The 23,758-nt window shown below is 40.9% G+C and overlaps 2 protein-coding genes across 6 annotated transcripts in view; one reads left to right on the plus strand and one right to left on the minus strand.

Annotated features, from left to right (window-relative positions):
* KYAT1 (kynurenine aminotransferase 1) overlaps positions 1-8,958 on the minus strand; it is a 59,821-nt gene extending 50,863 nt beyond the window's left edge. Inside the window, exon 1 of one of the 3 annotated variants that reach the window (XM_072632618.1) lies at positions 8,758-8,958. The gene's annotated coding sequence lies outside the window, so the exon portion shown is untranslated. The remainder of the gene's footprint in view (positions 1-8,757) is intronic. The other 2 variants (XM_072632620.1, XM_072632619.1) reach the window with 2 other exon arrangements.
* LRRC8A (leucine rich repeat containing 8 VRAC subunit A) overlaps positions 8,511-23,758 on the plus strand; it is a 42,281-nt gene continuing 27,033 nt past the window's right edge. Inside the window, exons 1-3 of one of the 3 annotated variants that reach the window (XM_072632614.1) lie at positions 9,105-9,204; positions 9,673-9,856; positions 12,550-12,674. The gene's annotated coding sequence lies outside the window, so the exon portion shown is untranslated. Of the gene's footprint in view, positions 8,694-9,075; positions 9,205-9,672; positions 9,857-12,549; positions 12,675-23,758 lie in introns of those variants that run through there. The other 2 variants (XM_072632615.1, XM_072632613.1) reach the window with 2 other exon arrangements.

Below are 23,758 nucleotides of genomic sequence, written 5' to 3' on the forward strand. Positions count from 1 at the left end.
GGTATACATAGAATTCAGACAGCTAGTAAGTGCCAGAGGCAAGGTTTGACCTTCAAGACTCCAAGACCAGAACCTCAGGAATTAGGGTATTGGTTGTGGATTGGGAAAAGAATAGACAGATGGGAGATATAGAGACAAGGTAGAGACAATTCAACCAACATTCGTTAAGGTCTTACTATGCCTAAGACAAAAAGCAATGTGGTATAGTGGAAGGGCCACTAAGGCAGCGCAGTGGATAGAGTGCCAGACCTGCAGTCAGGAAGACTCATCCTCCTGAGTTCAAATGTGACCTTAGACATTTACTAGCTGTGTGACCCCGGGCAAGTCACTTAACCCTGTTTGCTTCAATTTCCCCATCTGTAAAATGAGGTGAAAAAGGAAATGACAAACCATTCGAACCATTTTAGTATCTGCCAAGAAAACCCCAAAGAAGAGTCAGACATGACTGAAAAATGACTGAAAACACAATAGTGGAAGGAGAGCTGGTATTTGGCATGAGATAGACCTGGGCCCAAGTTCTATCTTGCCTTGAACAGTCTATGACCCCAGCAAGTCCCTCAACCTTTCAATGCTCTAAGTCAGTGGTGTTAACAAGTCAACCCCACCACAAGCTGTCTGTATAAACACTCCTGATTATCCAGATTAAAATGTATTTGGGAAATATCTAACAAAATAAATGAAAATGCAATAAAACATAATGTTAATGTTTCCTAAGGTTTTCTAAGTCAATATGTCTCTCCTCCCAGCCCCCAGGAACCATAATGTACCATTTAGTAGCCCCCAGTTTCTATTTCAATTTGACACCTTGGATCTAGGTAACTCTCTAATAAGACTATAAAATACAGAGAAGGTTCAGATCTACCTAGACAGAGGAAGTCTTTCTTCCTGAAGCTTCTTAAATCAAAATCACAGATCTGGTTTTTTTAAAAAAAAAAAAGTGCTAGGCATCCAAAATACAAAGACAAAAACAAAACAAAACAGGTTTTGCCCTTAAGGAAATTACATGAGTCAAATTGTTTAAAACATGCTACCACTCAATGGACGGTTAACATAAAGTATCTCCTAGGAACATTTTTCCCCTATAAAAATTTCCTCCCAATCCTACCAAATTCCTTTTATGACACAAATATGGTGCTGATACCTAAACCAGAAAGAACCAAAACAGAAAAAGAAAACTACAGACCAATTTTTCTAATGAATATTGCTGCAAAAATTTTAAACAAAATACTAGTAAGGAGATTACAACAGTACATCACAAAAATTATACACTATGACCAGGTGGGATTTATACTAGCAATGCAGGGCTGGTTCAATATTAGGAAAACTATCCTCATAACTGACCATATCAGTAATGAAATCCACAAAAACCACATGATTATTCAATAGATGCAGAAAAAGCTTTTGACAAAGTCCAACACTCATTCCTTTAAAAAAACTAAAAAGCATAGGAATAAATGCAGTTTTTCTTAAAATGATAAATAATATTTATCTAAAACCATCAGCAAGCATTATTTACAATGGGGATAAACTAGAAGACTTCTTAATAAGATCAGGGGACACAAGGATGTCCATTATCACTGCTATTATTCAATACTTTACTACAAATATTAGCTATAGCAATAAGAAAAGAAAGAGAAATTGAAGGAATTAGAATAGGCAATAAGGAAACAAAATTATCACTTTGCAGATGATATGATGGTATACTTGGAGAATATTAGAGAATCGACTAAAAAACTAGTTGAAATAATTAGCAACTTTGCTAATATAAAAATGTTGCTAAAACAAAACCACATAAATGTTAGCATTTCTATATAATACCAACAAAGTCCAGCAGTAAGAGATAGAGAAATTCCATTTAAAATAACTTTATCTAAATAATACAAAATATTTGGGAATCTACTTTCCAAGACAAACCAAGGAACACAATTATAAAACACTTTCCATACTAATAAAGTCAGATCTGAATTAGAAAAATATTAATTGCTCATGGGTAGGTTGAGCCAATATAATAAAAGTGACAATTCTACTTAAATTAATTTATTTATTCAATGCCATATCAATCAATCAAAAATTGTTTTATAGAGTTAGAAAAAAATAACAAAATTCATCTATTAAGATAAAAAGTCAAGCATATCAATGGAATTAATGATAAAAAAAGTGAAGTGACCTAGCCATACCAGATCTATATAATACAGCAGTAATTAACAAAACAATCTGGTACTGGATAAGAAATAGAGCGGTGGATCAGTGGGATAGATTAGCTACATCATACACAACAGGTAATGACCATAATAATCTGGTCTTTGATAAACACAAAGATCCCAGTTTTGGGGACAAGACTAACTATCTGACAAAAATTGCTAGGAAAACTGAAAAGCAATTTGGCAGAAACTAGGTATAGACCAACTTCATATACCAAAATAAGGTCAAAATGGGTACATGATTTAGACATAAAGAATGGTAGCATAAGTAAATTAGAGGAGAATGAAATAGTTTAGCTGTCAGATATATAAGGAATAAAGGAAGAAATTATGGCTAAACAAGAGATTGGGAGCATTACAGGATATAAAGGAATTAATTTTGATTATATTAAATTAAAATGGTTCTGCATAAACAAACTCAATGCAGCCAAGATTAGAAGGAAAGCAGAAAACTGGGGGTGAGGGAATTCTTACAAGAAGTTTCTCTGATAAAAGCCTCATTTCTCAAATATATAAAGAACAGAGTCAAATTTATAAGACTACAAGTCATTGATAAATTGACCAACTGATAAATAGCCAAAGGATGTGAACAGGCAATTTTCAGATGAAGAAATCAAAGCTATCTATAGTTATTTGAAAAAAAATACTTTAAATCATTATTGATTAGAGAAATGCAAATTAAAACAACTTTCAGGTACCACTTCACACCTGTATTGGATTGGTGAATATGACAAAAAAGGAAAATTACAAATGTTGGAGGGGATGTGGGAAAATTGGGACACTGTTAGTGGAGGTGTGAACTGATCTAACCATACTGGAGAACAATTTGGACCCATGCCATAAAACTGTGCATATCCTTGGACCCAGAAATATCATTACTAGATCTATATTCCAAAGAGATCATAAAAAAGGGAAAAGGACCTACATGTGCAAAAATATTTATAGCAGCTCTTTTTGTGCAGCAAAGAATTGAAATGAGGGGATCCCCATCAATTGAGGAATAGTTGAACAAGTTGTGGTATGTGATTGTGATGGAATATTATTATGCTATAAGATATGATGAGTGGAATGTTTTCAGAAAAATCTGGAAAGACACAAATTGATGTGAGCAGAACCAGGAGAACACTGTATACAGTAACAGCATTATTGCATGATGATCAACTGTGCATGACTTAAGCTATTTTCAGCAATACAAAGATCCAAGACAGTTCAGAAAGATTTAGGATAAAAAATGCTAACTGATGGAATCTGAATGCAGATCTAAGCACGCTATTTTTTAATTTATTTTTTTCATGCTTTTTTTGGGGGGGGTCTGTGTTTTCTTTTACAACATGACTAATATGGAAATATGTTTTGCATGGCTGCACATGTATAACCTAGATCAAACTGTTTGCTATCTTAGGGAGGAGGGAGAAGTGGAAAGGAGACAGAATTTGGAACTCAAAGTTAAAAAAAAGAATGTTAAAAATTAATTTTACATGCAACTGGAAAAAATATTTTTAAAAAATCTCTTCCCTAGGCTAAAACATCCCCAGTTCCTTCAACAGATCGGCTGACTGCATCATTTTGAATCCCCTCACCATCCTGGTTGCCCTCCTCTGGCAAAGGGTCAGGTGTCCAGCGTTTAGGGATCAGTTCCCCATCTTAGGTGTTACATAGCTCTATATCCCTTGCAGCACTAAGCATATTTAACATTTAACTTTAAATATATTAGCTCCTCAGCAAGAGCAATATTTGCTGATTAAGAGATTAAGTACAGAACAAGAGCACATAGAAGCCAGATAACAAGTTAGCTGAACAACCAGTCACCTGTAAACAACTCCTTTTGCTTTCAGGAAGAGCAGTCAAATTAGTAACTCCAGAAGCCCAGAGGTGAAATGTAAACACCCAGGTATTCTGGGGAGGAATTGGGTCACCAAGGGCAAGAGTAAGACTGCAGAAGAGATGGCATCAAACACTCCACCTTCCTGGAAGGATAATGGGAGATAAGCCATTTATAAATATTCCCATCAGGCATGGTAAGGATATCAAAGTATTGACAGATAAGATATGAAAACTGGACAGGGACTTAAGAGATAGACTTCCTAGGGTACCCACCCCCTCATTTTATAGGAATGGAGGCAGAAAGGCTGTGCTGACTAAAACCAAGTTGCCCTTACAGCTCAGGTAGGGGCTGGACATGATGCCCTCGGTATTTCACTCCAACTCTGAAAGGACCTGATTCTACATTTCAAAGGATTTATTCATATGTAAGTAAGGAATAAGAGAGGTGGTTAAAGGGTTAGAATTTCAGCCATAACCATACTCCACTATGTGTACTATAATCATTGTTAGAGAATCCCAGACTTAAAGAATTAGGATAGAAGTCATCTAGTTCAAATCCTACTAAATCATGAATCCATCCAGCAAGTGGTCATGTAGCCTCTGCTTGATTACCTCGAGTGACAGGGAACTCACTATTTTACCATACCAGGCAGTCCTTTAGAATCTCACAGCTTTGATGGTCGAGATCTTTTCTTAGGTGAAGCAGAAATAAGTCATTTTCAACTTCCATCTATTGCTTTTAGTTTTATCATCTGGACTCAAGACAACCAATCAACCAATCAGTAAACATTTATTAAGCTCCTACTATGTGCCAGGTACTGTACTAAGCAAAAGACAGTCCTTGCCCTCCAAAAGCTTACAATCTAATGGGGGAGACAAAATGTAAACAAATTATATGAAAAGTAAGCTACATACAGGACAAATAGGAAATCATTAAAAGAGAGTTTAGGGAAGGCTTCTTGTAGAAGGTAAGATTTTAGCTGGGACTTAATGGAAGCTAGAGGGGTCAGTAGTCAGAACAGAGGAGAGTGTTCCAGGCATGGGAGACAGCTGGAGAAAATGCCAAGAGACATTCAAATCTAATTACCCCCTGCAAATGACAGACCTTCAAATGTTTTGAAAAAACTACCTCACTCATTCTCATATCCCTAGACAAATATTGATGAAATTTAAAATTCCCTAGAAGCTAGATATCTCACTAATTCAACTGCACATACCAGGAATGTAGAATCTTTAGTAACAAAGGAATTATTCGGAGAGTCCCAAACCTTGCTGTGTCATTACTGTAGGTCCCACCCGAAGGACGCCTGTGTTTATTTTTCTTTCTTTCAGCCTCTTTCCACCTGATCTCTACTGGACTAGTTACTTTGTTTAGGAGTCTGTATGAACAAAGCTCTGGGCACAGGATTAGCACAGGAAAAGCCTCTGCATAGAACTGTCTATGCTAGGCCAGTTATCTGTCAACCCCAAAAAGATAATCACCAAAGAAAAATTCAAATAGCATCTTGGTATAGTGGGATGAAACCTGAACTTGAATCTAGAATGGACATGGGGAATAATTCTGCTTTTACCACTTAAGAGATCTTGGACCATGGTAAGAATGATAATGATGATGATGTCAGCAACAACAAAAACAAAAATAGCTAGCATTTATGTATCATTTTAGGGTTTGCAAAGGGCTCGACAAATATTACCTCACCGCATCCTCACAATAACCCTTGGAAGTAGGTGCCATTATTAGCCCTGATTTTACAAATGAGGAAATTGAGGCAGACAGAGGTTAAGTGACTTGCCCAAGGTTACACAGCTAGTAAGTGCTTTAGCAGGATTTGAAGTCAAGTTTTCCAAGTTTTCTTTTTCTTACATTATGTCCTTATTTGGGATTTACTTTTATTTTGAATTCCAAATTCTCTCCCTCTCTCTAGCACCTCCCTTACCCACTGAGAAGGCAAGCAATAGGACAACCATTATACAGGTGAACTCATGCAAAACATTTCCATATTAGCAAGAAAACTAAAAAGCTTCAGTTTCCTCATCTGTAAAACTAGGATAAAACAGCTGTAATACCTACATTACATGTGGTTGTTGTGAAGCTTGAAAAACATAAAGTGTTTTATAAACCTGAAAGTGTTTTGTAAATGTCAAGCTATTGGATTATTTCCAGTAGAATGTACACTCCATTAGGGCAAAGACTGGTTTTTTTTGGATATCCTGAGTGTCTAGTCCATACTAGGTACTTAATAAATGTTTGCTAAATTTAATGAAGTGAACCAGCAGTGTGCCACAGAGATTGGAAGCTCCTACTAGTAGTGGGCCCTAAGAGGATCTTCACATATCTTTCATAAATCTGTATGTCCATAGATGTTTATGGAAGTACTCTAGGTTAAACATAAAAAGGAACGTTGCTAGTTATCAAGGACAACAATCTTTTTAGCCCTGAGCCTAAGCAGACTGACAGAAAATTCCAGGCTTAAAGGAGAGAATCATGAGGATATCTGTATTTTTGTCCTGTGTTGTTATTTAACTCTTAGACTAGTATTGAACTTTTCATGTGGTTGTCTTATCAACTGAACTGGAAGCCTCTTAAAGGAGGGAATTTTTTTATGAAGAAAAAAAAATCCATGTAGGGTAAGAAATTCTGGATCCCTCACCTCTTCAGAAGGAAATATATCAGCTAATGATCTCTTCAGTTGCAGCCAGAAACCCTATGCTATTACAAAGATATTTAGTATCTAATTGAAGGTTAGATATTAACTGTTCCAAAAACCGTTACAAAAATAAATGTATTTAACCGAAAGTTCTCTAAGGGAAAACCCTGAGTAATAGCTGGAAAGAATAAAGGACTTGGAGCTGGAGACACCTGGGTTCCAATCCTGCCTCAGATATTCATTAACTGTGTGGCCATGCTTCAGCTAGTCCCAATATAGTGTGAGATTTGGGATTAGGATACCTGAATTCTAGCTTTGCAATCCTGAGGATGTCCACTCAAATCACTCTAAGCCTCAGCTTCCCCAGATATAAAATGCAGATGATAATTCATTTACTGCTGTTTGTCCTGCCTTCTTGAAGAGGACCAAGACATCAGGGAGGTGATGCCATGACATGTAATTGAATTGGATGTAAGTGAGGGAGGGCTGTGCAAAGTCATCAACCTCCCTTTCTTCTCTGGAGACATCTGAGTCCAGTGGTAGGATATAGATCAGGATAACTGGGGATGGCCCCAGATGCAGAAGAGGACCTTGATGTTTTCAAACTAAGGTCTTTAGCAGGTCTCAGTGTGACAGAGGCAAAGCCCATCTAATGATTAAGGATTAATAAAAACAACCTGACCACTAGGAACCAAACTTCCAGGTGGGCAACACAGCTTGCTTTCTTTCTTTCTCTCCCTACATAGGGTATCACATCCTTACCTGCTGCTGCTTTACCCAAAGGGAATATAAATTTTAATCTTTGAAAATTCATTTATGACCTATTCAAAGGGAATGGCCTTGGATAGGAGATGAAACTTGAGTTCTAAAGGATTGTGGTCAAGCCTGTGCTTTAGGAACATCACTTTGGCAGTGCTGGGGAGCACTAATCAGAAAAGGGAGAGACATGAGGTATTGCAATGTTGCATTGCAACAGTCCAGGCAGGGTTGATGTAGGACTGAAGTAGGATTGTGACCCCATGAGTTAAGAGAGAAAGGGATGAACATGAGATGTTGTCTAGGGAGAATCAACAGGACCTTGCAAGTGACTGGCTATGGGGAGTGAATTAAAGACGAATTAGGTTTTGAATCTGGATAACTGGCAGAATGGTGGATCCTACAGAAAATCTATCCTGATTCCTCCAGATTCCTAATGATTCTCCCAACCCCACCTAACCCCTTTTGTTATTCAATCGTATCACACTCTTGGGGTTTTCTTGGCAAAGATACTGGAGTGGTTTGCACTTCCCTTTCCAGTTCATTTGAACAGACGCGGAAACTGAGGCAAACAGGGTTAAGTGACTTGTCCAGGGTCACACATCTAGTAGTGTCTGAGATCAAATCTGAACTCAGATCTTCCTGACTCCAGCCCTGGTGCGCTATCTTCGGAGCTGTATTTACACATCACAGGGGCAGCCAGGCGGTGCAGCAGCATTCGGATCACTAGACGTTGACTCATAAAGACCTAAATACAAATCCTGCCTCAGATACAATTTATATTCGTACTTAAAGCTTTCTTCCAAAGAATGTCAAACGCCTCTGGAGGACAGAAGCCGGTCAGCCCCCTCAGGATCACAGTGCCCAGCACTTAATCAAGGTTTTTTGAATGAATTAATTAATGAATGGCAGGGGGGAGGGGAAGCGCTTTAAGGTTTGAAAAGCATAGGACAAATAGGAGCTATTATGATGATAAAGGTGACGACGGGTGACCGACATTGGGCAATGACCTAGAAAAGGCAAGGGGCCGGGCCCAAGGTCGCACAAGCCGAGGCAGAACCGGCGGGCTAGAAGCCACGTTTCTTGGTTTCCAGGACGACGGTGTCCAATCCACCGCACGGACCCCGAGAGCAGACAGCCCAGCTCGGGTGGCGCGGGGGCCGTCGGTGCCCCGCGATTCCTCCGGCCCCAGCTGGTAGCCGGCTGTGCGTGTGCACCGCCCGGTGACAGGCACAGGACCGCTGGGCACCTCTAGGCGTTGCAGGTAAGCAAACCTTGTTGGCATGCATTCCGCCCATTGTTTCCACCAGTCCGGAAGAGCTACTCACCTGGCGCCCGCGCGCGGCTGCAGGGGAGGAGAAAGTTTGGATCGCAAGACCTCGCTTTCCTCCCCGAGCTAGACTCGGGCTAACCTGGAGTTACTGTCCCTTTAATAGCGCTCCGCTAGCTCTTTTTTTTCAAACATCCGCCCTTAAGTAAGATGGCGCTTTCGGGGAGACCGTGTGTGGCCTGAGATTCCTTCACCAACATGGCTACGCCTCTTCTCCCTCCCCTCCCCCACTCCACTTTCTCATAAGGCGGTGGGAGGGGCTGTTCCCTCCTCCCTTCTTCATCCCTCGCGGCCCCTCCCGAGGCGTGCGCCGTGGGTGACGTCACGTCCGGGGCGGAGGAGCCCGAGTGGTGCAGTGAGGGGACAAACAAAAGGAGCCGCCGGCCGAAGGAGCCGGCGGGATCGAATCGCGGAAGGGCGCCGGGAGGCTGCCGGGCTCTGCTGCGTAAGTGCTGGGGCCGGGGGCCGGGGCCGGGGCCGGGGGGCAGACTGGGCCAGCCCCCTAACCTGGGCCGGGGAAGAGCTCCCACGTTAGGAGGTGACGGAACCCTGTCCTAGGCGCCTAGGGGAGAAAGGGAGGTGCCAGGCGCATTCCCTTCCTCGGGCTCTCCCCCGCCTCTCCTTTGGGGGTGTCACCCAGCCCTCCCCAGCATAGAGCCTCCTTTTTGCTTCGGAGCTGTCACCTAGCATTGTTGAGTCCTTTGGCTTTGGGGGCGTCACCTAGTTTAGGGGGGCATTCACTTTGGGTGGGTATCCCAGTTCGGGGATCATTTGGCTTTGGGGGTGTCACTCAGTTTCAGAGGTCCCTTGACTCTATGGGGAGGATATTGCTCAGCTTTGGAGAGCCCCCCTTCACAGGGTGAAGGGAGAGAGGGGCTGTTAAATTTTTCTTCCCACCCCATTTCCGACCTAGGCTGGGGCTCCGCCACATTCAGCGGTTGTTCCGTAGAGAATCAGCATTGCAAGGTTTCCAAGCTGGAAAGGATCTAGGAGATCATCCACCATCCCTTCGTTTACAGAGAGGGAAACTGAGTCCTCCAGAGGGGGGTGGTACTCGGTCAGTGCCCTCTGGGGAGTAGATGACAGCATCTACCCAGGTATGGTGGGTAGGACAAAACAAGGATTTCTCCCCTCGGGCCCAGCCCAGTGTGCAGAGCCTTTAGTATCAGGGGCCTGGTTTCTTCCCTTGGAAGGGCACGAGATTGGGAGGGAGCCTAGACTTTTAAGGAAGAGGCTCGGTTGCAGGGGCCCTAGTGGTAGTAATTTACAGGTTGTAATCTCTAATCGGAGGCTCAGTGTCCTCTAATCGCAAACCTAGCTGAAGCATGAAGTTCAGTCCACCACATGGCTAGCAAGCAAGCCTATGGAAGACCTCCCAGTGATGCAGAACTCACTCTCCTCCTGTTCAACTTTTAGACAGCTCTTATTGTTAGGAAGTTTTCTTCAGATTCAGATTATGGAACTCCCTGTAATTTCCCATTGTACCTAGTTTTGCTCGGTGAAGTCAAGCATGCATACATACTTATCAGTCTCTTTCACATGAAAGCCCTTTAGATACTTGAAGACCATGATCATGCTCCCTCAGGTCTTCTTTGCTGGGGGTTGAGAGTTTGTTGGTGCTTGCTGTTTTTTTAAACTCCTCAACCATTGCCTTTTTTTCCCTTTCCCTTGGGCCTGGAAGACAAGGTTTGGATAAGGATCTTGTTCCTTTTGGCAAGAGGCTACCTGTTAAGTCATTGGATACTTAATATCAGTTGCAGAATTTTTTGGTAATCATCTGGTGTTCAACTGATGCCATCCTGTTTGAGAGGGACAGAGGAAGACCTTGACTTCTGGTCTAAGGGAGAGGTGTTTAGTGTATTTCTATTTGGGAAAGTCCTTTCTTCTTCTATTCCCTGCTCTCATGGAAGTCTTTGCATTAGGGGTTGACAGGAGAACAAATGGGAAAGGAAACATAGGTTAAATTGAAATTGGCACATGGTTTAAAAAATCTCCTTGTGCTTTCTTCTTCTTTCCTGTTAAATTTAGCATTTATTGTATCTGTCTGAAGCATCTATGCTGCTTCCCAATAAATAACATCCCGGCCTCACAGGATGATAGGACTTAGTGCTGAAACGGTCAATTTTAAATCTTATTTAGTTCAATTCACTTATTTTGCAGGTGAGCAACCTGAAGGCTAAAGTGAGGAAGCAATTTATTGAAGGTTGAATAATTAGTAAGTTGCAGAGTGAGGATTTAAACCTAGGTCATCTGATTTTGTCCAGTTCTCTTTCCACTATACCATATTACCTCCTCTCTGAAAAGCCAGCTGGTCAGTAAAGTATTCTGATTAGAAAACAGAGGGATGTGATGTGTCCTGCATATAGAAAGCTGGTTTTTCAGAAGTTGTCATGAGGGGGCAGTTCTGCAGAGCCTGGCAATGCAGATGGCAGGGTCATATTAGCATCATAGGCATGAAGGTCAAATTCTTCCCATAAGCAAAGGTTTTTGGGTGTGGAAGGACAGATGGTTTATCCCAGAGGAAATGAGGTTGAAGTGATGTTCTATGTGTGTGTGCTCACTGCATTTCACTGGACAGTCTCAAGACAGACCATATTAGGATAACCCAACAATTAAGCAAAGTGAGGTTGTTTCAACCTTACTTTATGGGGAAAAGTCTTAAAAAGTTACTTCCCTTTTCCCCGGACATCCCCCTGAATGGGAAATAACTCCCCATACCTCATAAGGTTGGGTTCACAGAGTTGAAATAACTCTATCTTGCTTAATTACTGAGACATCTTAAAACATTCTAGCTTAAGACTGGTCAGAGGAAAGCACAGATGGTCCAAGTATTGTTTAGAGGCTCTCTTGAAGTAGGTGAAAGAAGATTAAATTTGTTCTTTTTGTTTCCAGACGGTAAAACTACTAGTGGTAATGGATAGAAGTTGTGGAGAGGAAAGATCTTACTTTGATGAAATGAAAAACTTCCTACAAATCAGAGTTGTCTAAAAGTAGAAGGAGTTGCCTTAAGCAGTCAGTTTTTCCCCAGTCCCTAGATGTTTTCTTGTGGGTACTGGAAGAGCACATCAGGGATCATTTGCTAGTGGAGGGGAAAGAGGAAAGGGATCCCTACCTAAATGCAGTTTGGATTAAATGACCTCTGAAGTCACTTCAGACTCTGAGATTCTGTGAATCATTTACCAAACATTCATTAAATACTTCCACAGAGTAGAGTACGGATCAAGAAATGTTTATTTGAGTACCTACTGTGTGCAAGGCACTGGGGATAGATACAAAAACACAAATGAAACAGGTCTACCTTCTAAGGAGCCTACATGTACTGGAGGTATAGAAATTTAAGATAATTTGAGAGGGGACAGAGTCTAACAACTGGAAGATGATATACTTTAGGGCCTTGATTCTGCTTTAAATCCCAGAAGGAATCTTTCCCTAAACCATCTGCTCCCTAACTTCTAATCCCAACCTGGCAGCATTCCCACTATTTGAGGTTTGTCTTCCTTTGCTATGGAATACCATCTTCCTTAGGAAATTTTGGCAATAATAATTCCTGGAATTTTTTTTCTTTTAGAGTAACTAGCCAGGACCTTATTCCTTTGTGACATCCATAAAGCAAAGATTATGCCCATTTTATAGCTAAAAGGGGCATTGAGGTACAGGTTAACCCACTTTAAGATATAGTTGAGAGCAGCTCTGGGCAGTAGAGTCCTGGTCCTCTGAGTTCTTATCCCTGGTTTGGGCTGCTGGTTCCTGGTACCTCGTTTATTGATGCTGGGTTCTTATTTCCTTACAGGGGGGCTGCTTCCATGGCTCTTGGGGAATGTGGCGCTTCAGAACCAAATCAGAATCCAGTCCATACAGATGCTGTCCAACTCCAGCACAGAGGACTGAAGTGTAGATAGCAAAACCAGCTGCAAGGTAAGTGCCCTGGCTTCCTTTCTTATGTTCCCCCTTGACTTTTAAGCCTCAGGGGCAGGAAAGCCAGTTAAATTTTATTGGGGCTCTAAGCACGAATGGAAAGGAACTGAAATGTCTTATGCAAGGCTTGAGTGTGGTTGAGGGCAAAGGACAACAATCTCTATGTTCCTCTGGTGTCTATCACTGTATTACTCTGGAATTCTGGTGGAAATTAGAAGTAGAGTAATTCTTTTTCTTTGATTTTATTTTATCTGGTTATTAGTATACTACTTAAATGTGAAAATTAAGTATATTGAGAGATCTTTTACATAGACCCAGTCATGTAGAATGGGTCTTTGAGAGTTCATCTTGATGACTCTTAAGTGGCTGTGGCTGAAATCCTGTCTCTCTTTCCCATCCTTGAATCTGGATTTTGTTATTTGTTATCAGGATTTGGAGCAACAAAAAGGAAACTGTGTCTAAGTCTAGTGTGACTTCTCAGGCTTTCTTGCTTGTTAGGAACAAGATCACCCAATCTTAGTCTTGCCCAGCAGGAGTTTCCTGCTTGTTTTCTAGGCACTCTCTACCCCCAGGGAAGCAGAGGTCAGGGGCTGTAATCTCTGCCATTCCTCTCAGCAGGGAGGCAAGGCAGGAAGCAGAGCATCTTGCTTTTCTTGGGTAAGAATTCCTTCTAACGTCCAGGGACATCCTGGCTGAGACAGTATGGGTTCCAGTCCATATTGCTTTCCCTGAGAAGCAAATGCTGGTGGCCAGAGAAAGAGAAATGCGGTGTCTAGCTTGGTAGTGTGATTTCCTCTGAGAACCAAACAGTCCCTGATAGCAACATTCTCATCCCAGAGAGACAAATTTGATCTTGGAGCACATTTTGGTTATGATCACTTCTTGTGCTAACAGAGATTTTTTTTTTAAATTTTAAATTTCAAGTATTTACCTTTTTTTTCCCCTTCAAAATTTTTTATTCAGAGAGTACTTTGAAATTCTTCCACTTTTTTTTTATTTTTTATTATTATTTTATTTGTTTTCAGTGTTCTACAATCACTTCCACATTTCTTCCCCCTCCTTCCCCCCTCCCTCCCTGAGACAGCATACAATTTTAAATAGGTTCTATTTATACATTCCTAATAAATACATTTTCACCTTAGCCATGTTGCATAAAAGAATTAAAATGAATGGGAGAAATCATAAAACAAACCAAAATGTTGTACAGAAGAAAATGATCTGGTACATTCCACGATTGAATTCCATAGTTCTTTTTCTGGATGTGGAAGGCATTTTGTCTTAAGAAACTACTGGGAATTTTTTAAGTCCTTGCATTGCAATGAAGTTCTAAGTCTACAAGAAAAAATCCTTGCACACTGTGGTTGTTGCTATGTACGTGGTTCTCCTGGTTCTGCTCGTTTCACTCAGCATCAGTTCATATAAGTGTTTCCAGGCCTCTCTGAAGTCTTCCTGTTCATCATTTCTTATAGCACAATAGTATTCCATTACATTCATATACCACAATTTATTCAGCCATTTTGCAGTTGATGGGCATCCCCTTGATTTCCAGTTCTTGGCCACCACAAAGAGAGCTGCTATAAATATTTTTGTACATGTAGGACCCTTTCCCATTTTTATGATCTCTTGGGGATACAGTCCTAGAAGTGGTATTGCTGGGTCATGCACATTTTTGTAGCATTTTGGGCAAAGAAGTATTTACCTTTTTAAAGATGGGAGAGTGTGACTGGTTTGGGAGTCCTTTCTTGGGTGGTTATGGGAAATCCTAGGGAGGTTTCAAAGCCTTGCTGATATTTATAAACTATGTCAATATAATGTCTTGGTTGGGAGCACTGTGGAGAAACTTGTTATTTATGGAGGGAGGAGTGTATGGTAGTTTGGAAGGATCTGGGGAGAGCCACAAAATCCTTTGCTTGTATGTTATTCTTAGGATTTCTCTTCTTGCCTAAGGATGTTTTCAAAAGTTTACTTTAGCCCTCCTTTGGTGTTCACTCTTCCTTTTCTTTGATGCCTATTCTTATCTTCTAACATGGGACACATATTGTCAGAGATCCTTCAGGAGATCCAGTTCTAGTCTCTGTCTCTAATTCCTTCTCTAGTGGAATTCACCTTTACTCTTGACATCTGAACCCAGTTTTTCTTTCTAGAAGCACAGCAGAATGTCTAGACTGAGTGATAATTCTTAAGATTATTAAGAGAATCAGATCTAGTCCAACCCTTTATTTAACAGATGAGGGAACTGAAGCCCAAGGAGATGAAGTGGTTTGCCCTAGGTCACTCAGGTCACAAGTAGCAGGTGGGGATGGGCACTTGGAGCTCTTGACTCCAAATTCAGGGCTAGTTCAGCTCCATCACATAGCTGAAGTTGCTGAGTTGTCCTTGTGGGGTTGGGTGGGGTGATGTTGCTTGTTTCTTAGTGATGTCATCAAGGGGCTGGGCTCTTCCTTGGAGGAGGGGGTGGGAGAGGTTTCTAGAAGGGTTGAGGCCTTTCTTTAATTAGACAAGTTTTTTACTCTTTTTGGATTTCTTTGCTAATGTTCTTTACTGTTTTATTTGAGTGAGTATGTTTTGTGTTTAAAGGTCTCTGGAGTGCTTGAAACCTCAAGATTAAATGTGTTGATACAGTTTAGCTTCACACCCAGAGTGGCATTCAAATGGAGTAAAAAGTGGTTGTAAAATTCCATCGCTTTCCCATGCCACCTGGATGCCCCCAGAGTCCTAATTGCCAAGCCTTTAAGGAGTGATGAGGGATGATGAATGGCTTGATCATCTGTTGGTGTGAAAGACTGGCTTTGATCTCTCTCCTCTTGCATCATTCTACCAAGTATCTCTGTAATAGAATCCCTAGGAAGCTGCCTTTACTTACTGTTGGCATCAGGAAGTTGTTTCTGGTATCAGGTGAAGGAAGAGTGGTCTGTCTTGTCATTGAAAGCTGGGTCTAGAGCAAGGAGAGATTGTAGGTGTCAGGAGCCAAAAGGCATTGGACCTGCCTTTACAATCTCTGTCCTTATATCCAGCTTGAGATTGTTCTGAATTTGTGGAAGAGTAGTTTTGTCCTGTTCTCCAAGATCATGGAGGGAGAAGAGGCTACATACACCATTACTGGGGAAGTCATTTGGGCATTTCATTATCCATCTAGGAAGCCTTAGTTGACTCTGAGGTAAGCGGCTCTTTCTCCTTGCTTGTCAGGACAGGCTCTTTGATGACTCAGTGTGTACATTCCCAGAGGATCAGTTAAACAGCTCTGCAGGTACTACCTTTAATGGACTCTCAATGAGACCTAAATTTCTTTTGATTCTGGGAAATGGGACCATTTCTTGTCTCTGGTAGGCCTAGGAGAGGGAGCCTTCTAGGACATATAGTTGCAGGATCTTAAAGTACTCAGGTAGATTTAAGAACTCTCTCTTGCTGATCTTCTGTAGCTACTTGTCAGAGGGGCTTTGAGCCTGGTTGCTGCCCTTGTCCTGAAGCCAAAGTCTGGCCGCTTGGAGAGAGCAAAGGGGGATAGTGTGTTTGTGTTTGGAATACAAGGTAGCTTTGGCAAAGAAAGGGAGGTGGGGAGTTGATAAGAGGAAGAGATTGGTGCCTCTTACTCAACGTTCCCACCATGTAAATACCAGTGCTTCTTTCAATAAGTTTGCTAAAAAGGAAAACCTGTTTCAAGACTTGAATGCAGTTCTAAGAATCACTTGAGCTAAAATTTGGCATAGGACTGTAATCAGCTCAATGTATAAGATCTCACTTCTATAGTGAGCAGAGGATGTGGCTGTTCCTGGGGGTGCAAGGGAAGTGGGGAAAGGATCTAATCAGGAAGCACTAGCCCTATCCCAGCTGGTTGACTCACCCCACAATTGGGTGCGGGTAACCTGGGGCTATCTACGTGTACCATTTGCTTGGAAGTTGCTCTTAGTGATGTCTGGTGGACTCTGCATGGGGGACACAACCCTTCCTGTCTCTTTTAGCTCCCTCCAACTAGAAGGAAACGAAAGCAGTGCCCCCATCAGTGTCTGCCTTTGTGTCTTTCCAGTTTGTAGGCATGTGTGGGGGAGATGGGGAGGGCATTGTGTATTTCTGTGTCCACTATTCCCTGTCCACCGACTGACTTCATCCTGGGTTAAGGATCAGGTGACCTAATAACCCTTATCCAACTTATACTAAAAAATGACTTCTTAGAAATGATTCTTTCCTGGGAAAGTGTTACAGAAATATACCTGGAAATGAATTGTTCCAGCCTTCCTTTTCTTCTAGCTCTGAGTTAGAGAGGATTGAGGGATGGGAGCTTCTCCTCCTCGTCCAGCTTGAGAATCTTTCTTTTTTTTAATTTAATTTAATTTATTTTAAACATTTATTTATTTTTGGTCTTCAACATTCACTTTCATTAGATTTTGAATTTTAAATTTTCTCCCCTTCCCCATGGTGGCATGCAATCTAATGTAGTCTCTACGTGTACATTCAGATTTAACATTTTCACATCAGTCATGTTGTAAAGAAGAATTGGAACCAATGGGAAGAACCACAAGAAAGAAGAAACAAAACAAAACAATGAAAGAAAAGGAGAACAGATAGTATGCTTCCATCTGCATTCAGACTCCAAAGTTCTTTCTCTGGATGTGGACAGCATTTTTCTGGGGATCTTTTTCAGTCACACTCTTTCTTTCTGCTTAAACAGAAGTGTGCTGTTTACCTAGGCCTTCAGGTAGCAAAGCCCAATCAAAAGTTCTGTTCAGGTGAGTTAGGAACCTGTTGGTTGGGGCACATTTGGGCGGTTTCTTTATTAGAAGCAAATTCCTATTCATTTAATCCACAATTAAGTCTTGCTGCCCCTCCTGGATATAAATCCTAGAGAGATGGGTTGCGGTAAGGAGTGATGGAAACAAATAACATTGGATTAATACTGTTGACATTTGAATGTATACAAAAGCAGTAACTATCACAGGATGACCAGGGTGTTACCTCAGAGAGCTGAAATGGAGAGGAGACTTCTCTCCAGGTGTTCTTCCATGTGTGATTCTCCATAGTCCTGTGAGATAGTACATGATGTATACTTAGGGGTCCTGTCCTCACTCTTGGAGTTTTCCTTCCTTTACCACCATGCCAATGTGACTACCCATTATGCTGCTAGGCCTGGTGGTCCATGCTACCCAAGGTGCCCAGAATTAGTATAATATATGTGACATCTTCCTAGCAGCAATCTCAGAGTCTGTGTCTCTGTCTTCACAATCCCCACCCTATTTTCTACATTATTGAATTAGCCCCAGGTAAAGATTCTGAGTACATTAGGATTCATTCAGTAGATGTATGACATATGTTGGAATCTGATGCTTCCCTAGTGCATGAGTAGAGAGATTAAACTTTAAATTTCTCTTCCTTTCTTGCTCCTATTCTTATGGAATTCTAAGTGTGAGAAGAAGTCATCAAAGTCATTTCTCAGAGGGTGACCTGGGGACTGCTAGTGAACACAAAGGGTCTCCAGGTGGTTAGAGGCTCCAAGGATTGGTATTTTTAAAAAGAAAATTCATAGACCTCTTTAGCAAGAACAGGGGTGAGTCAGCCAGCTGGGATGGGGCTAGCTAGTTGGTGCCTCCTCAAAAGCAGCACCTCCATTTGGAGGATTTTTTTGCATAATTCTTGTGGGAATAGATGCATCAAGTGATCTCTAGAGACTTAGGCCCTGCTAAAATGGCCTGGAAACTGACAACTACTATAGCCAAACAACACAGATTTGACGGGGGCCAATTTACAGTCCTCTAGGGAAAATGAGTGACCTTACCTCAGCAGCTGGTTGGTTCCTACCACTTTTATATATCCAAGAAGTTCTTTGTAGCTAAGTAATCCCACCTGCCATTTCAAAACACTACTTAGAGATTCTTGTGCTCTACCTCATGACCTTCTGGCTCTTTCTCCACCTTTTATTGATTGCTGCTGCCTCCTGCTTCCTACCTACCCAGTGAGAGTCTTGATTTCATTAAGAACACTCTGGCATACTGGGAGAATTGGAGTCAATAGCACTTTTTTTTTTTAACGAACTTAAAAATCAAGTAGCATCACTTTTTAAAAAGATTGTCTACTCTTATTCTTCCTTTTCAGACTTGATACTTCCTCAGAGACCTTTCCTTGTTTTCACCTTCCTCTCTTCCTCTTCCCTTCCCCTTGTCTCTCTTCTCCTCTTCAAATGGATTATATTTGCTATCACCTACAGGTGTATCAGATGCTGTGCTGGGCACTACAGGAGGCAAATGAAATGTCCATAACACAATGTGGGGTCCATTGTTGAGTTGCCTTCCCTAACTCATAGGAGCTTTACAATCTCAAAGTGATAGATGTAGTTCTGAGGGAATTAGAAATAATAGAAGAGCCAAGCCTGAGGATCAGTGAACTGAATTTCTTTTTCTCTCTTTTTAAAAATATGTATCCTTCAGGTTTTCATCTTTTTTCCCCTTATAGATCCTTTCCAAATCGTTTTTTGGAGCATGGAGTAAGTTTTCCCCAGAAGGGAACTAAGTCTTTTTTTAATTAAGTAATTACTGATACCTTCTTTTTTTTTTTTTTTCCATATTTTTTTTTTATTTTGTAATGTTTAGCAATCACTGCCATACAATTGTGATTTTATCCCCCCCACCTACCCGCCACTACCCCCCTCCCTCCCCACGACTGCATACAATTCTGTATAGATTCTACATATACTTTCCTATTGAGTATATTTTCACTATAGTCATGCTATGTAGTCAGACTAAGATAAATGAAAGAAATCGTATAACAAATCAGAACATGATACACAAACACATACACATACACAAACATGATCTGCTACAATATGTGAGTGACTTCCATATTTCTCTCTCTGAGTGTGGCAGGCATTTTGCCTTGAGATCCTCCATTGGGATTTTTTTTTTTTTTGGTAAGAAGTTCTTGTGTTATTACAAAAATCTAAGTCTACCAGAAAAAACTCTCACACACTGTGGTTGTTGCTGTGCATAAAGTTCTCCTGGTTCTGCTCCTTTCACTCAGCATCAGGTCATATAAGTCCTTCCAGGCCTCTCTGAAGTCTTCTTGTTCATCATTTCTTATGGCACAATAGTACTCCATTACATTCATATACCATAATTTATTCAGCCATTCCCCAATTGATGGACATCCCCTTGACTTCCAGTTTTTGGCAACTACATAGAGTGCTGCTATAAATATTTTTGTACATGTGGGACCCTTTCCCATTTTTATGATCTCTTGGGGATATAGTCCTAGTAGGGATATTGCTGGGTCAAAGGGTATGCACATTTTTGTAGCCCTTTGGGCATAGTTCCAAATTGCTCTCCAGAATGGTTGGATGCGCTCGCAGCTCCACCAACAATGAATTAGTGTTCCAACTCTCCCACATCCTCTCCAGCATTTATCATTTTCTTGTTCTGTCATGTTTGCCAATCTTATAGGTGTGATGTGGTACCTCAGAGTTGTTTTGATTTGCATCTCTCTAACCAATAGTGATTTAGAGCATTTTTTCATATGATTATAGATAGCCTTAACCTCTTCCTCTGAAAATTGCCTGTTCATATCCTTTGACCATTTCTGATACCTTCTTTTTATATCATTTATGTTTTCTAAGGCACCCCTTCCTTTTTTCTCCTCCCTGAAAGCTATCTTTTAAACAAAGACATAAGAAAGAGGGGAGAATAAGAGAAACTAACTTTTAAGAGGTAAGAGATTTCTCCAGTAAAATAAATGATCAAAGGATCTGAACAGTTTAAGAAAAGACAAACCAGCGGTAACTATATGGACAAAGATAGGGCAAATCACTAAAGAGGTATAATGTAAGTTAAAACAACCATGAAGTTTCATTCCACACCTGTCAAACTGACAAAGATGAAAAAGCCATCTTGATCTTTAGACTGAGAAGGTCCAGAGACAGATAGATTCCCTGAATACCGAAATATTAATTGCACTTTGTCAGTGGCAGAGAATTGGAAGCAAAGTGGGTGACGGGTTGAGTGCTGAACAAATGTAGTTTATTAGTGTAATGGAATGCTATTGTATGGTAAGAAATGACAAAGATGAGTGATTCAGGGGAACACAGGAAAACTTATATGAATGGAGAAAGGAAGAGCAGAACAGTATTTGTGATGACTCCAGTGATGTAAATGAAAGTAACACTTGAGGCATCCAAACTCAGATTTATTGTAATGAATAATCGTGATCCCTAGAAAAGATGAGCAATCACTCAAAAAATGTAAGAAAAGTATAAAGTATATAAAGTTGGGTGAAGGTCAGCAGGTGCAGAGTTGTGTCCATGCTATCACACTTTGTGGTTCTGTTCTGCTTAACTGATTGTCCTTCTTAAAAGGGAGGATTCTGTAAAGGTAGAGTGATTTAGTGGACAGAGTGTTGGCCTCCTTTCCTCAAGGACCTGGGTTCTAGTCCTGCCTCTGATAGACTGGCTGGTTGACCCTGGGCAAGTCATTTAACCTCAAGTGACCCAGGAAACTAAGATTTGTGTTGTAGAGTGATTGCACATCTGCATTGGTAGAGGGAATGCCTTACCTGAAGTTCCCAATAAAATCACAGAGAGAAAGAGAGTTTAATGGTCAGAGGAGTAGATTGGGAAATGACTATAATACAAACAGCCACAGGCATCAGAACTTTTTTTTTAAAGAGCTTCTGGATTTAAGACATTTGAGAGGCCAAGCTAGAGAAGAGAGAGAACAGGGACTCTTCTGAAAAGGATGAGGCTAAAAGTGATAGTGATAGGAGGGAAAGCCTTCTAGTAGAGAGAATGCTGGCTGGTGGGCTGTGAGGATTAGGAAATTAGTGATAGATGAGGAAAGAACTTGGTCACCAAGGAGTAGCACCTAGTTCTTGACTTGACAGCAGGTTTCAGGGTCTGATGAGTAGGCAGCTGGTGAATAGCTTGGTGAGTTGTAGAGATTGACTCTGGGGAGCTTCAGAAAGAGGAGTTGATCATAATTCACTATTCTTTAAAAAAATACTAATTAAAACAACTCTAAGGTACCACCTCACTATCTGATTGACCAATATTGACAGAAAAAGAAAATGATAAATGTTGGAGAAGATGTGGGACAATTGGAACACTGGTTCATTGTTGGTGGAGTTGTGAACTAATCCAATCATTCTGGAGAACAATTTGGAACTATACCCAAAAAGTAATTAAATTGTGCATACCCTTTGATCCAGCAATACCACTACTAAGTCTGTATCCCAAAGAGATCATAAAAAAGGGAAAAAGACCCACATGTACAAAAATATTTACAGCAACTCTTTTTGTGGTGGCAAAGATTTGGAAATCAAGGGGCTGCCAATTAGTTGGGGAATGGCTGCACAAGTTGTGGTAGATGAGTGTAACAAAATATTGTTGTTCAGTAAGAAATGATGAGGGGGCAGATTTCAGAAAAACCTGGAAAGGCTTACATGAACTTATGCTGAGTGAAATGAGCAGAACCAGGAGAGAACATTGTATACAGCAGTAGCAACGTTGTGGGAGGATCAACTGTGATAGGCTTAGCTCTTCTCAGTAATACAATGATCCAAGATAATTCGTAAAGACTTGTGACAGAGAATGCTATCCACATCCAGAGAAAGAACTATGGAGTCAGAATGCAGATCAAAGCAGACTATTTTCTCTTTGTTTTGTTTCTGTTTTTTCTTTCTTGTGGTTTTTCCTTTTGTTCTGATTCTTCTTCCATGACATGACTAATGTGGAAATATGTTTACATGGTTGCACATATATAACCTGTATCAGATTGCTTGCTGTCTTGGGAAGAGGGGAGGGAAGGGAGGGAGAAAGAAAAACTTGGAACTCAAAATCTTACAAAAATGAACGTTGAAAACAATCTTTGCATGTGATTGGAAAAAATAAAGTACTATTAAAGTGCAAAAAAAAAAGAAATAGGAGCTGGGGAAAGGCAGTAAAAGTCAAAATTAGCCTTCTTTGTGTTCAGTGCTCTTAGGATTTAGCAGGGTTTCTTTTTCTCATCAATCCTTCTCATCATTAGTGACATCCCTGCCTCTCAGAGGTGGAAACTTTGACTAAGCAACTGGTCCAAGAAGGTACTGTAATGGAGTAGACTTGTCTGAATAGGAGCTTGCCCCTTCCCTCCTCCCACGCATACACACTCTCTCTCTCTCTCTCTCTCTCTCTCTCTCTCTCTCTCTCTCTCTCTCTCTCTCTCTCTCTCTCACTTGTTCTGCTCTGAGGTCAGACCATTGAGTGGGTGGAGAAGAATAAGGGATGTGGAATGTTGACCTTATCCCTGAAATTGAAGGACTGTAACATGGAGTAGCCAGGGTACCTTAGGATCTTTTAGTGATTGACTGCTGTCTAAGGCTTTCTGCAAAGAGTGTCTAATTTTGATATTGTTTCCTGGCTGAGCTGACATGGTTGTATATGTGGAGAAAATGTAGGGTTCGATACAGTTCTGCCTTCTTGAAGAACTTTGGATAACTTTTGTGTTCTTCCTGCCCTTTTATGATTCTTTTTATTTTTCTCACTTCTTGGCCTAGATATTTCCTAATGAGCCTACCTTTTGTGTAAGTATGAAAGAGCTGGCCAAGATACAGGGAATAAATTTCTTGGCTGGCCTGGCCTGATGGGGATTTTGGGACGAAGGAGGTGTCTGGACTTTGTACAGTTGATCAAGTTAACTACCTTGCAAGATTCTCCTCTCTGAAGTATCCTCCTCTCTGCCAGGAGGACAAATACTAGACTCAGTGTCTCTGAGTCTAGGAGGACTAAACTGTTGCTAGAACGTGGCAACAGTCAGCTACAGTCTGTCCTCCACCCAGCATCATCATAATAGCATGGATCAGTTGGGTTCAGTGCACTAACAATGTACTTGTATGCTTATCTTTCCACAACCCTTCCAAGATTTCTCTAATGTTTTATTTACAAAGTGTGTTATTTCAGTTCAACTCCATAGTAACCTAATGAAGTAGCTAGTGAAAAATAGACTCTAAATATACCACACCATGGCTGTCTCCAGTTTTGTCTTATCTTTGGAATTTCAGATTGAAGTTTATAGGGTACAGTAGAATGAACACTGGATTAGGAAGCACACGACCAGTTTGAATTCTGGTTCTGT

Source organism: Notamacropus eugenii, chromosome 1, assembly GCF_028372415.1.
Source record: "Notamacropus eugenii isolate mMacEug1 chromosome 1, mMacEug1.pri_v2, whole genome shotgun sequence".
Taxonomy (NCBI): domain Eukaryota; kingdom Metazoa; phylum Chordata; class Mammalia; order Diprotodontia; family Macropodidae; genus Notamacropus; species Notamacropus eugenii.